This window comes from Saccopteryx bilineata, chromosome 1 (genome assembly GCF_036850765.1).
Source record: "Saccopteryx bilineata isolate mSacBil1 chromosome 1, mSacBil1_pri_phased_curated, whole genome shotgun sequence".
NCBI lineage: Eukaryota > Metazoa > Chordata > Mammalia > Chiroptera > Emballonuridae > Saccopteryx > Saccopteryx bilineata.
In genome coordinates, this window is record NC_089490.1 from 121,001,493 (window position 1) to 121,014,301 (window position 12,809).

Sequence of the window (12,809 nt, forward strand, 5' to 3'; positions counted from 1 at the left end):
GAACTGGCCCCCTGTGTAAAAAGTTTGGGGACCCCTGCTCTAGGCAAGCATCAAGATCAAAAATGCTGATTTTGTTTACCCAATTAGTGCAAGGTTTGTTTGTCTTTTACAGAAAAGACAGAGAGCCAAACTGCAAAAGGTGAGCTTGTTTTCCACTCTAGAAGATGAAAAAAAATATGTCCAAAGATCCCCAAAGCTAACCTAGAACTTTTGCTGAATTGCTGGTAGAAAAAAACTTACTTTTGCTTTCAAACAGCTTTAAACTTATAGACAATGAGGGTGTGGACAGCTTGTAGATCACCCCCAGAAAGGCATCTTGGGTTCTGAAAGCATGGGTAAATCCTGCTCCTCAAAGAAAACTGAGAAGCTTCCTTTAAGCTCTTTTTACTGTTTGTTTTCACTCAAATTCTCATCTCAAACTAGCAACTCTGGAGAAAGTGTTATTTGATAAGAATTCTATTGTCAAGATTCTGTAGTCTGTAAGAAGTTTTTGCTCAGCAAGAGAAACTGATAACAAAATAAACAGAAAGCCAACTAAATGGGAAATGATATTTTCAAACAACAGCTCAGATAAGGGCCTAATATCCAAAATATACAAAGAACTCATAAAACTCAACAACAAACAAACAATCCAATAAAAAAATGGGAAGAGGACATGAACAGACACTTTTCCCAGGAGGAAGTACAAATGGCCAACAGATATATGAAAAGATGCTCATCTTCATTAGTTATTAGAGAAATGCAAATCAAAACTGCAATGAGATACCACCTCACACCTGTTAGATTAGCTATTATTAACAAGACAGGTAATAGCAAATGTTGGAGAGGCTGTGGAGAAAAAGGAACCCTCATACACTGTTGGTGGGAATGTAAAGTAGTACAACCATTATGGAAGAAAGTATGGTGGTTCCTCAAAAAACTGAAAATAGAACTACCTTATGACCCAGCAATCCCTCTACTGGGTATATACCCCAAAACCTCAGAAACATTGACTCGTAAAGACACATGCAGCCTCATGTTCATTGCAGCATTGTTCACAGTGGCCAGGACATGGAAACAACCAAAAAGCCCGTCAATAGATGACTGGATAAAGAAGATGTGGCACATATACACTGTGGAATACTACTCAGCCATAAGAAATGATGACATCGGATCATTTACAGCAAAATGGTGGGATCTTGATAACATTATACGAAATGAAATAAGTAAATCAGAAAAAAACAGGAACTGCATTATTCCATACATAGGTGGGACATAAAAGTGAAACTAAGAGACATTGATAAGAGTGTGGTGGTTACGGGGGGAGGGGAAAAAGGGAGAGGGAAAGGGGGAGGGGGAGGGGCACAAAGAAAACTAGATAGAAGGTGACAGAGGACAATCTGATTTTGGGTGATGGGTATGCAACATAATTGAAAGACAAGATAACCTGGACTTGTTGCCCTTTGAATATATGTATCCTGATTTATTGATGTCGCCCCATTAAAAAAATAAAATTATAATAAAAAAAGAAAAAAAAAGAAAAAAAAAGATTCTGTAGTCTGGATCATAGGGATATATTTCTTCTCATGTTAGAACATGTGGCAATATTTTGGAGGATAACATTAACCCTAAGGTCTGACCTTATTATTATTTCATCATGCTGGGAAGCTCCTAGTATTGCTATGCTCCCATATCATAAGATAAAAGACTAATCATAGGATACAAAGTATAGAACTGGGTTTAACAAACTATGTTTTGGGGCCAACTCTGGCCTGTTGCCTATTTTCATAATTAAAGTTTATTCAGTACACACCATAGTTAATCATTTAAATTTTACTATGGCTACTTTTTTTTATTTTTAGTTGCAGTAGAGTTTAATAAGTGACATAATAGGGTTATTATGCAAATATCACTTTATGAAGATTTCAATGTTAGCATAGAAATAAAATTGAAACAGGCAAGAGTGTAGACAACAGAGGGCAATGATCTCTAGTCTTTGTTAATTTTACTATTATTTTATTTATTTTTTATTAATTTTAATGTGAAATTAATCAATCAGGATACATAGGTTCAGAGAAAACATCTACAGGTTATTTCAACATTTGATTATGTTGCATACCCATCACCCAAAGTCATATAGTCTTCCGTCACCTTCTTTTTCTTTGTGCCCCCTCAACACCTCCTTTACCCTCCCCACCACTGGTAACCACAATACTCTTGTCCATGTCCCTGAATCTCATTTTAATGTCCATGTCCCACATATGTATGGAATCATATAGTTCTTGGTTTTTTCTGATTTACTTATTTCACTCAGTATAATGTTATCAAGGTCCATCCATGTTGTTGTAAATGATTCGATATCATCATTTCTTATGGCTGAGTAGTATTCCATAGTATATATGTACCACATCTTCTTTATCCAATCATCTATTGAAGGGCTTTTTGGTTATTTCCATGTCTTGGCCACTGTGGACAATGCTGCAATGAACATGGGACTGCATGTGTCTTTATGTACCAGTGTTTTTGAGTTTTGGAGGTGTATACCCAGTAGAGAGATTGCGGGGTCATATGGTAGTTCTACTTTTAATTTTTTTGAGGAACCACAATACTTTCTTCCATAGTGGTTGTACTACTTTACATTCCCACCAACAGTGGATGAGGGTTCCTTTTACTCCACAGCCTCTCCAACACTTGTTATTACCTGTCTTGTTGATAATAGCTAGTCTGACAGGTGTGAGGTGGTATCTCATTGTAGTTTTTTGTTTGTTTGTTTGTTTTTGCAAATTTTTTTTCAGAGACACAGAGAGAATCAGAGAGAGGGATAGATAGGAACAGAGAGAGATGAGAAGCATCAATCATTAGTTTTTCATCGTGACACCTTAGTTGTTCATTGATTGCTTTCTCATATGTACCTTGACCGTGGGCCTTCAGCAGACCAAGTAACCGCTTGCTCGAGCCAGCAACCTTGGGGCCAAGCTGATGAGCCTGCACAAACCAGATGAGCCCACGCTTAAGCTAGTGACCTTGGGGTCTTAAACCTGGGTCCTTGGCATCCCAGTCCAATGCTCTATCCACTGTAACACTACCTGGTCAGGCCTCATTGTAGTTTTGATTTGCATTTCTCTAATAGCTAATGAAGATGAGCATCTTTTCATATATCTGTTGGCCATTTGTATTTCTTCTGGGAGAGGTGTCTGTTCATGTCCTCTTACCATTTTTTTATTGGATTGTTTGTTTGTTTGTTATTGAGTTTTATGAGTTCTTTGTGTACTTTGGATATTAGGCCCTTATCTGTGCTGTTGTTTGAAAATATTATCTCCCATTTAGTTGGCTGTTTGTCGGTTTTTTTTAATTGATACTTTTTTTTTTTACTTTTTTTTAAAAAATTTTATTTATTCATTTTAAAGAGGAGAGGGAGAGACAAACAGAGAGAGAGAGAGAGAGAGAGAGAGAGAGAAAGAACAGAGAGAGAAGGGGGGTAGCTGGACGCATCAACTCCCATATGTGCCTTGACCACGCAAGCCCAGGGTTTTGAACCGGCAACCTCAGCATTGTCAGGTCGACTCTTTATCCACTGCGCCACCACAAGTCAGGCCTATCTGTTTGTTTTGTTGTCAGGTTTTTTTGCTGTGCAAAAACTTCTTAGTCTGAAAACACACACACACACACACACACACACACACACACACACACACAAACCTTCTTAGTCTGATGTGGTCCCATTCATTTATCTTTGCCTTCACTTCTCTTATCTTTGGAGTCAAATTCATAAAATCCTCTTTAAAACCAAGGTCCATGAGTTTAGTACCTATATCTTCTTCTATGTAATTTATTGTTTCAGGTCTTATGTTTAGGTCTTTGATCCATTTTGAATTAATTTTAGTACAAGGGGACAAACTGTAGTCAACTTTCATTCTTATCCATGTGGTTTTCCAGTTTTCCCAGTACCATTTGTTGAAGAGGCTTTCCATTCTCCATTGTGTGTTGTTGGCCCCTTTATCAAAAATTATTTGACCATATACATGTGGTTTTATTTCTGGGCTTTCTATTCTGTTCCATTGGTCTGAGTGTCCATTTTTCTGTAAATACCATGCTGTTTGATTATTGTGGCTCTATAATATAATTTGAAGTCAGGTATTGTAATGCCCCCAGCTTCGTTCTTTTTCCTTAGGATTGCTTTGGCTATTCGGGGTTTTTTATAGTTCCATATAAACCTGATGATTTTTTTCTTCCATTTCTTTTAAAAATGACATAGGGATTTTGATGGGAATTGCACTAAATTTGTATATCACTTTGGGTAATATAGTCATTTTGACTATATTTATTGTTCCTATCCAAGAACAAGGAATATTTTTTCCATTTCATTATATATTTTTTTATTTCCCTTAACAATGCTTTGTAGTTTTCATTATATAGGTCCTTTACATTCTTTGTTATGTTTATTCCTAGGTATTTTAATTTTTTGTTGCAACCATGAAGGGGATTGTTTTTTTTTAGCTCGTTTTCTGATGTTTCATTGTTGGCATATAGAAAGGCAATGGATTTTTGTATATTAATTTAGTATCCTGCGACCTTACTGTATTGGTTTTTTGTTTCTAGTAGTCTTTTTGTGGAGTCTTTGGGGTTTTCAATGTATAGGATCATATCATCTGCAAAAAGTGAAACCTTTACTTCTTCTTTCCCAATATGAATGCCTTTTATTTCTTTCTCTTGTCTGATTGCTCTGGCTAGAACTTCCAGCACTACACTGAATAATAGTGAAGAGAGTGACAACCTTGTTTTGTTCCTGATTTTAGAGGAAAAGTCCTCAGTTTTATGCCATTTAATATGATGTTAGCTGATGGTGTATCATAGATGGCCTATCATAGATGGCCTTTATTATGTTGAGATATTTTCCTTCTATAGCCATTTTGTTAAGTGTTTTAAACATAAAATGATGTATTTTATCGAATGCCTTTTCTGCATCTATTGATAAGATCATATGGTCATCATTTGGTCATAAGATCATATGGTTTTTGTTTTTTGTTTTGTTGATATGGTGTATTACATTAACCATTTTACATATATTGAACCATCCTTGTATTTCTGGGATGAATCCCACTTGATCATGATGAATTATTTTTTTAATGTGTTGTTGTATTTGGTTTGCTAGTATTTTGTTTAATATTTTAGCATCTGTATTCATTAGAGATATTGGTCTGTAGTTTTCTTTTTTTGTGTTGTCCTTGCCAAGTTTTGGTATAAGGGTTATGTTGGCCTCATAAAATGTGTTTGGCAGTATTGCCTCTTCTTCAATTTTTTGGAAGACTTTGAGTAGAATAGGAACCAAGTCTTCTTTGAATATTTGATAGTATTCACTAATATAGCGATCTGGTCCTGGACTTTTATTCTTGGGGAGGTTTTTAATAGTTGTTTCTACTATTTCCTCCCTGCTTATGGTATGTTTAGGCTTTCTGCTTCTTCATGGCTCAGTCTAGGAAGACTGTATTATTCTAGGAATTTATCCATATCTTCTAGATTGTTAAATTTGGTGGCATATAGTTTTTCATAGTATTTTACCATAATTCTTTGTATATCTATGATATTTGTGGTGATATCTGATGGCTATCTCACCTCCTTCATGTTTTACCTCCAATATCATCTTGTCAATGAGACCTCTGTATTGGCCTTAATTAAAATTGCAAACAGCACACCTCCACACATATTACTGACCCCATTTTTCTTGTTTTGTTTTCCGTACACTTAGCACTTTGTAACTCACAGCCTTATTCATTTATTTATTTTTATTTGTTTGTTTTATTGCCTATCTTTCTTTAGTAGGAAGAAATTTTGTTTTATTCACTGATATATTCCAAGTGCCTGGAACATAGTGTGGCATATAGCAGGTTCTCAGTAAATGTTTGTTAAAGAAATATATGACTGAAAATGTAACAATTTAAAGACTTTCAAATGACATTAGAATGGTCAGACTGACTTGTCTTTGCATAACCTAAATGCCCCTTTCTTAATTTATTTTATTATATCATTCATTACAAAAGAAAAACATGCTTACTGAGCATGTTTGGTAATCTTGATTAACACAAACTTTTACAAAACTAAAGGATACAGACTTGAAAACTTACCACATTAAACTATTAAATACATTCCATGGTGACTGGGAGGAAAACAAAGTCATTGCCTTGGACACAGTTATATTTATACAACTAATTTATAATTCATGCAGATCTAAACATAAATATAAACATGAAAATATAGATCTAGATGTATATATACACATGGATACACACATGTATTATGTTAGTCTGAAGAGTGTCCTACTTTCTGCTTACTGCTAAGCAACATCAGTATAGAAAGGTTAGCAAATTGAAACTTATGTTTGATAAAATATGTCATGCCTTCTCACAAAGTAAATGTAGAAAACAATTAATTTGGTCTGGATTTGCAGAAGCAATTAATTTGAGTTGACATCATTTGGTCAGGAATGGCGTAAGGAGATCAAACTGTCAGCAAGGTCCCCAAATTATAAATCACATGCTTACAGAAAAATGTTGCAAATAAATCACAGCAAGAAATGCCAGAATAAATTATTGAGCTCCTCTGAACTAAAAGCAATTTATTTGATTTTGCAAATGATATAGAATGTTGCCTGCAGTTTTGTACACTTTCAAATAGTACATTGAAGGGAAATAAATATAGCTTTAAGATATGTTATAATGAGGTAAATAAAATATTTCTGTCCTTATGTAATTAAATAAAAGAGAGCTAAGTTAAAGTTATGTTCACTGATAAACCCAGAAAACTAATAGTGGCTTAAATATACAAAGATTAATTTGTTTTGGACAACAAGATGTCTAGAGGTAGGCAATCCAGAATCAGTTAAGCCTTTAGAAGTTGACTTTTCATCTTTCCTCCACATCATTAGAAAATATATTTTTATCTTTATACCTGTGATCTTATGGTTTCAAGATGGCTGCTCTGCATCTAATCTCACATCCATATTCAGGACAGGAAGGAAAAAGAACAGAAAAAGAAGAACTAGCAATAACTGTTTCAGCAAGACAAAGGCTCTCCCCATGTCCCTGACTGACTTGCACTTACTCGTTAGCCAGAACTGTGTCACATGGCCACCTCAGCTGCCAAAGTGTCTGGGGAAAAATAGATATTTGTAGCTAGCACATCATCAGTTCCAACAAAATTGAGAGAAGAGAATAAGGTATATTCAATTGGCAACTACATGCTGATGCACTATTAAACTAATTAATAAGATTCTGCAGTACATTAAAAAATATATTTTTTGCGCTTCCGGAAAGAAATACAATTTTGATTCATTCATACTGAATGACTATTGTTGTGTTGGCTGTTTTCATTTTTTTATTTGACAATCTAATGGGGAAAAGTTAGTGCCCTTAACTAAATAGTCACTTATGGCATGTTTTAAAAATTCTTGCAGCACACTGGTTGAAAATCAATATCACAGAAAATTGGGCTTTCAGAAACAAGTGCATTTAGGGGCAGGTGACAAAATGAATGGGTCATCAAAGGAATGAGAGAATAAGTACCTAGAGTTATAAAAGGAAAGTACAGTATGAATATTGTTAAGAGTTATTCATATTCACGGATAGGAAGAATTAACATCATTAAAATATCCATACTACCTAAAGCAATCTACAGATTCAATGCAATTCCTATTAAATTACCAATGGCATACTTCACAGATCTAGAACAAATATTCCAAAAATTTATATGGAACCAAAAAACAAATTGAGTAACCTCAGCAATCTTGAAAATAAAGAACAAAGTGAAAGGTATCATACTTCATGTTATCAAGTTATACGACAAGGCCATCATAATCAAAACAGCCTGGTACTGGCATAAGAACAGGCATACAGATCAATGGAACAGAACAGAGAACCCAGAAATAAACCCACGCCTTTATGGCCAATTAATATTTGACAAAGGAGGTGAGAGTATATAATGAAATAAAGAAGATTCTTTAATAAATGGTGTTGAGGCCTGACCTGTGGTGGTGGCACAGTGGATAAAGCACTGACCTGGAACACTGAGGTAGCCAGTTTGAAACCCTGGGCTTGTCTGGTCAAGGCACATATGGGAGTTGATGCTTCCTGCTTCTTCTCTGTCTCTCTCTCTCTCTCTCTCTCTCTCTCTCCTCTCTAAAGTGAATAAATAAAGTCATTTTTTTAACTTTAAAATAAATAAATAATTTGGGGAAAACTGAACAGGTACATGCAAAAAAATGAAACTAGACCACCAACTCACACTATTCACAAAAATAAACTCAAAATGGATAAAAGACTTAAGTGTAAGTTGCAAAACCATAAGAAGTTCTGGAAGAAAACATAGGCAGTAAACTCTCAGACATCTCTCAAAGCAATATTTTTGCCCATTTATCTCCACAGGCAAGTGAAATAAAGGATAAAATAAACAACTGGGACTATATCAAACTAAAAAGCTTTTGCACAGCAAAAGACACCATTAACAAAATAAAAAGACAACCCACTCAATGGCAGAACATATTTGCTGATATGTCTGATAAGGGGTTAATAACCAAAATTTATGAAGAATTTCTAAAACTTAACACTAAAAAGATAAACAATCCTGCCCTGGCCGGTTGGCTCAGTGGTAGATTGTCGGCCTGGCGTGCAGGAGTCCCGGGTTTGATTCCCGGCCAGGGCACAAAGAAGTGCCCATCTGCTTCTCCACCCCTCCCCCTCTCCTTCCTCTCTGTTTCTCTCTTCCCCTCCTGAGGCAAGGCTCCATTGGAGCAAGGTTTGCCTGGGCACTGAGGATGGCTCTGTGGCCTCTGCCTCAGGTGCTAGAATGGTTCCGATTGTGGCAGAGCAACGCCCCAGATGGGCAGAGCATCGCCCTGTGGTGGGCATGCCAGGTGGATCCCGGTCGGACGCATGCAGGAGTCTGTCTGACTGCCTCCCCATTTCCAGCTTCGGAAAAATACAAAATAAATAAATAAATAAATAAATAGATAGATAGATAGATAGATAAACAATCCATTTAAAAAATGGGCAAAGGACCTGAATAGACACTTCACCAAAGAGGACATGCAGATGGCCAATAGACACATACAAAAATGCTCAAGGTCACTAATCATTAGAGAAATGCAAATTAAAGCCACAATGAGATACCACCTCACACCTGCCAGAATGGTGCTCATTAACAAATGAACAAACAACAAGTGCTGAGGATGTGGAGAAAAGGGAACGCTCCTGCACTGCTGGTGGGAATGCAGACTGGTGCAGCCACTGTGGAAAACAGTTATGTCATTTCCTCAAAAAATTAAAAATGAAACTGCCTTTTGACTCAGCTATCCCACTTTAGGAATTTATCCTAAGAGTCCCAAAACACTAATTCAAAAGAAGATATGTACCTCCAAGTTTATTGTAGCATTGCTTACAATAGTTAATATCTGGAAACAGCCCAAGTGTCCATCAGCAGACAAGTGGATAAAAAAAGCTATAGCACATTTACACAGTGGAATACTACACGGCCATGAAAAAGGGAAATCTTACCTTTTGCGATGGCATGCATGAACCTGGAGATTATTATGCTATGTGAAATAATCCAGGAACAGAAAGACAAAAACTGTTATTATCTCACTTATATCTGAAATCAAATAAACATCATAAACTGAGGAACAAAATAGAAACAAAGGCAGTGTCACAGGGGACGGATGGATAACTGTCACACAATAAATTAGAAATAAAATTTTTTTAAATGTTACTCATGTTTTATAATATTATGTTTATAAAATGTTTTGACACATTTCTAAATTACCTTTTAAAGTGAGAAAGGTAGTCACATTATGATTTCATAAATCCTGGTAACCTGATAATTGACATTAAAATTCCTTTTTAAAGAATTTTAAAAAGGAATGAAAACTGATTAAAACAGAAAAGATAGTATAAATTTCTGGGGCAGACGCCTGAGACAAAAGAAAGGAGAGACTACATGTGTGTCCAATTCTCTACAAACAACAGATGCTATAAATGTTCTATAACTGATAAAATTTTAAATTATTTCAAAGATGTCAAAAAATAAATCATAGCACAGCCAGTTGATGTGTCTTTTTAAACAGATGTTTCATTTTCCTGAGGAGTAAGTTTTCCTCTGTAAATGCAATCACTGTCATAGTTTGTAGGTAGAGCGCAGAGCGCATTCCTAGCAGCTGTGGCTGATGCAATGCTGTGAGAACACTCCAGCACCTGAAACCCTCCTGGGCACACCCAGGAGGGAGCTCGCTCACTATAAGGAAGTAACTCAGCGCCAACCAGGCAGCTCCCTGACCTTTTCAGCTATTGGCTTGAGGAACATGCTGTAACACCCTATAGGCTGAACCCATGTATATAAGCTAGCTTACTTCCTGAATAAAGTGGATCTGCATCACTAAACCTGGTCCCCGGAGTCGGGTCTCTGCATCTCCGTCATCCTCACCCCCAGTGGGCCTTGTCCACATAGCTAATAACAATATTTTTTGGTGTTATTCAAAATGTTTTTTTAAAACAACTGTTCTTCAAAATGTGATCTGCACAATAAATGATCTGACCTGAACCAAACCAGAAATTGGTTAAACTTGTATCTTCCCAGACTAATTATAAAATGAGACTTTCTTGTCATTTTTTAGCTTGATGTATCAGAGCAAGTGTACTCAATGTGCATCACTGTTGTTACCGTACATAAATTGATTAAAGATAATATTAACAGCTAAAATTCTAAAGTCTCATGTAAACCTAAAAATATCTTCAAGACTAAACAAGGAGAATTTTAGTTAAACTTTCATATACCATAGATCTTGCAGTATTATTTAACACACCATACTTTTTTTCTTTTTAAAACATATAAAATTTTTTAGAAGGTGCAACTTCTTTATAATTTCAATATTGTATATCAATTGAAATAAATTAACCACATTCATTTGACAGCATAATTTAATATTTTTCTTGCTTAGAAGGATGTATGCTTTATTTTCTTTTACCTTCATTTATTTTATGTGAAATACAAGTGATTCCAATAAACCAAAAGTATAAATACATTGTTGTTCCTTTTTATTCTCGTAGTAGAATACCTAGTTGCAAGGCCCTGGCCAGTGGCTCAATGGATAGAGTGTCGGCTTGGCATATCGATGTCCCAGATTGGATTCCTGGTTAAGGCACACAGAAGTGACCATCTGCTTCTTCTTCCTCCCTCTCTACCTTTCTCGCCCTCTTCCCCTCCCGCAGCCAGTGGCTTGATTGGTTCGAGGGTGGTGCTGGGCACTGAGCATAGCTCTACCTGAGGGTGACAGTCTGAGGTGCTAAAAATAGCTTGATACTTGAACATTGGCCCTAGATGGGGTTGCTAGGTGGATCCCAGTTGGGGCACATATAGGAGTCTGCCTCATCATCTCCCTTCCTGTCACCTAAAAAATAAAATAAAATACCTATCTATAGAAATATCTTATTTCCTTATGAAAAAACAATCTGAATTTCTCTAATTTTCAATGTCACGAATATTAAAATGTTGCCCTACACACTAAAATGATAATTAGGTATCAAGATAATTAAATAACAATACCTTCAAGTGCTGTCATGATAATTTTATATGTGAAAAGTATGGCAATTAACAACAAAATGCCGTGGAATATAACTATAAATATTTTATTTAAAAATAGCATGAAAGCTATTATAAGATCCAAAATATTCTTTCTTTATAGAGCATACAGAAAAGGATATACAAATTATATAATAATAACATTTCATACTGTCAAGGACATTCTTTTGAAATTTTAATTATGACAAAAAATTCAATAGCTAAAGAGAACTCCTAATTTTCTATAAAAGAAAAAAATAAATAATAAAAATCCTTTACATTTAACTTTGGCATTTCCTTGTATTCTGAGAACTTAATAAGAGTGTTTTCTGTGATATGGATTGAAATTGAAATTGAACTATGAATCTCCAATGTATGGACTGGGAAGAATGAGAGAATGTCATCATCTTATCGAGTAAAGTTGAAAGCCACAAAGGGAAGGCTGCCTATTGTAATAAAAGGCTTAACCCCATTTTCTGATGTTTGTTGACTGCTTTCAAGCTTCACCCTTTCTCCTTCTGCCTCATGGAGGGTCAAGCTAAGAAAGTTTGGGTGTGCCCACCTTTGGCACTAGCAAGAAATTCAAACTACAATAAAGACTGGCCCACATGAGCCAGAACACTCACTGTAGCCTGATCCCCTAATCATAATAAAAGCAGAGTTGGTCTCCTTTCCTTGCTCTCACAAACCATTTTTTGGAACAGCTTAAGAGAATGTCCTGCTCTCCCCAGAAATTCATAAAAATCTCATTACATGAATAATAAATCCTTTTATTACCTCATGGTGTGTATGTGTGTGTGTATCTATGGGAGGGGGAGAAAGAGGAGAGGGTAAGAAAGTATGTTTATCAAATCTTGACAATCAAAACAAATTTTGGGTGTACCCCAATACTGTGGAATAACTTCTATCTATGCAGAACAACCTGATCTAAAAATATTACAGTAAACTATTTAAGAAAGAACAGTAATATTTCATAAGGCCAATTCATACCTCAAATTGATGTGTGTAACCATACAATGATGGTTCAAGTCTTTATAAGATTGTGTTACTATGTTTATTCTGAAGCTTCAAGAAACATTTATTGAGTATATAGTACTTAAGTTGCTGTGCTAACTGCTGGAATTTGAGACATAGGCAAGAAAATCAAAAGTGTATAAAATACAATCTTTTTCCTCAAAGAGGAAGCACACTAGGGACGCACCCAACTCTAACACAATAAACATGGTACT